General features: G+C 37.2%; 1 long non-coding RNA gene across 1 annotated transcript in view; it reads right to left on the bottom strand.

The window, feature by feature from the left end:
* LOC108446784 overlaps positions 1 to 2,717 on the bottom strand; it is an 8,690-nt gene extending 5,973 nt beyond the window's left edge. The window contains exon 1 of the long non-coding RNA XR_001862088.1: positions 30 to 2,717. This is a non-coding gene — a long non-coding RNA (uncharacterized LOC108446784). The remainder of the gene's footprint in view (positions 1 to 29) is intronic.
* Positions 2,718 to 2,723: the final 6 nt, after the last annotated feature.

The following is a 2,723-nucleotide window of genomic DNA, read 5'->3' on the forward strand; positions in this document are numbered from 1 at the left end:
CCCGGAGCCGGGCAGAAGCCCTGCCGTACCTGTTGATAACGCATTTCTTTCCTGCTTGGCCCGACGTCCAGGATTCTGAAACTTATTTTTTTTGAAAATAAGTTCAATAACAGTTATTCCAGGGAGTTTCTGGGACGTGGGAGCAGAGCTGTGCATGTCCATTACCTGTCGGAAGTAGAAGGGGCTGTGGTGGGAGCTGCCCGGCCCTGCTCCGGCTGCCTTGTGTTTAAAGCATCCCCGTCTGCGGGGACACGGCAGGAGGCTGCCTTGTTCTAGTGACAGATTTTGAGAAGTGTGGTAACACAACTGCCGATATCTCTTCTGGCCAGTCATTTTAGCCAGTGTTTTATTTATGACATTTGAAATTTGATTCAAGGCAGTTTAATTTAGGCCTGAAAACATAATAGCTGTAATAAGTGGTAAGGCAACAGTGCTTATTTTGGTAGATTCTGTAAGTTAGTTACAGATTAATTGCATTGGCAATGCATAACTTGGTAAATAAGATAAAATGTTTGCTAATGAAATAAAACATTTGCTGGTGAAGTATCTACCTGAGGATATTGAGGGAGTTAAACTGCTAGGGCTCCAGGACATAATTTACTTGCTACAGCCGTCTTGGTCAGAAGGCATGCATCTTGAGTGCATGTTAAGCCATGTGTGGGTATTCGACCATTATAAATGTAATGTAGGCAATGTGTGAGGGGAAAAGACACAAAACTGTTTAGAAAAGTGGAAAAAGTAATAATTTACTTGATTATATAATGATTTCTTTGCCTCGTGGGTTTGGAATCTCCAATGGATTACTCAAGAGCCCAGTCTCTGAATGACTGCCCAGAGTTTAGATTTTTTGCCTTTTGTCACACTCTGAGCTACCATCAGAGTATGTAAATACCTTTCTGTATGTCACTGTATGTCGTTTATGGTACTATGTGCATATGTCCCAGGGTCCAAACTTAGAAGTTTGTTATTAATCTGGTTTATCACCTAAATGAGATCTCATGTCCCTTACATGTATATTGGCATGTATATTTCTCAAAAGAACAAGCTACAGAGAAGTAGCTGACTGACAGGAGCACTGTAAGAGACCATTCATAAATAATTATACAATATAAATTCTTGCTGGGGTTTGGCCAGGGGGTGTTTTCAGATACCTCTGGCTAAAAATTGCATAATATAATCTTTGTCTGCTCTGTTTTTTGACTAATATCAAAACGAGCTCATGTGGTTTCACCTTCCTGTCATGCATTTCTGACCTAGAGACAGAGTTTTCTAAGTCGATGGATTCTTGTTGCTTAGGCCAAAAATACAAGGCCTTTAGTAAATAAAAAGCATAGGTAAAAACTCAAAAGTATCTTTAATTTTTTTCCCAAATCCTGTCAACAGTAATACTCTGATTAACAGCATCCTTTCTAATACAAAATACAATATTCATTGTGCATGTAATTTGTTACCTAAGTTAATTTTTGTTTTCCCAGTTTTATCTGTCCAATAGAACTTACCTCATTTATATAAAAATTAATTGGAAGAATGCATTTCTTTATACCTTTAATGTATTTCGTTATATCCAAATCCCTTAGGGAGTAATATTTAGCTATAAAATACTCACATATGAATTATAGTATTTTACAAATGGTGCAATATTTTTCAGGTGAAAATACAATTTAAGATTGATTATGGAAAGCAGCATTTAAAGCTGTGTGCAATAAAATAATAGAGGATTTGAGTCAGGTGATATGCTAAAAATCATATTTTATCAAACTAGGCATACAAGCTTACATTTCCCTGTATTCAATGAAAAAGAAAAAAGAAGCCAGTGCTTTCCAGCATAATGATAAAGATTTGTTTCGTGGCCTTAGCAAAAGAAAATTGAGAAACCAATTAAGAATAAATAGCCAAATTAGGTCCTGTTAAAGCCTTTATTATCTGTTGAAGTTTAGAATGCAGTTTGTTGTATTAAAACATTTTCATTAATTATTTACAGAAGTACTAGTGGGAGTTTCAATGAACAGTGAGCTAACCTTGTTGACAGGGAACCGGCTACAACTTGAAGCAGTTGCACTCCTGCATGTCAGTTCCTGCAGAAATTTTCTGGCTGTGACTGGAAGAAACATAAGTAGCCTGGGGACCACTCCACCCTGTAATTAAATACCAAACCGCACAAGTGGGGCCTGGAAAACAGGCTAATGAACACACACTTGCAGCAATGTTATCTAAAGCATTTTTCTGTGCGAGCATGTGTGGAAAAAAATATGTGATTTATTTCTCATAAAAAGCATTTCTGTAGAGACAGGCCAACTGCCTGCTCTTATGCCTGTGAGTGGGGAATTTCAGTTGCATATTGATGCACACGCTGGGCTGTGTCTACACACTCTGTAAAAAGAATATTTCAAGTATTACTTTATACCAGTTTGGGTTTAGGTGATACAGCCTCATATTTCAAATGAAGACTGAGGGTTTAATATTTTCTCAGTGTGTGTAGAGAGCTCTTGGTCAGACTCTCATAAACAGATTTGTAAAACTTTTGCCACTGTTATCTTCATCACTGTTATTTTTAGAATGTTACAGTAAACATTTGCCATACCTGGACATACTTGCCGGTACATTCTGCTCGGGGGTAAGAAGGCTAATTACTTACAATATTTCATTTACTCAAAATGTTCAGATTTTTTCTTACTGGTTTCTGTTGGAGTAGAGCTTGATTTAACACATGATGAGTTTTATAT

This window comes from Corvus brachyrhynchos, unplaced genomic scaffold, assembly GCF_000691975.1.
Source record: "Corvus brachyrhynchos isolate BGI_N302 unplaced genomic scaffold, ASM69197v1 scaffold544, whole genome shotgun sequence".
NCBI lineage: Eukaryota > Metazoa > Chordata > Aves > Passeriformes > Corvidae > Corvus > Corvus brachyrhynchos.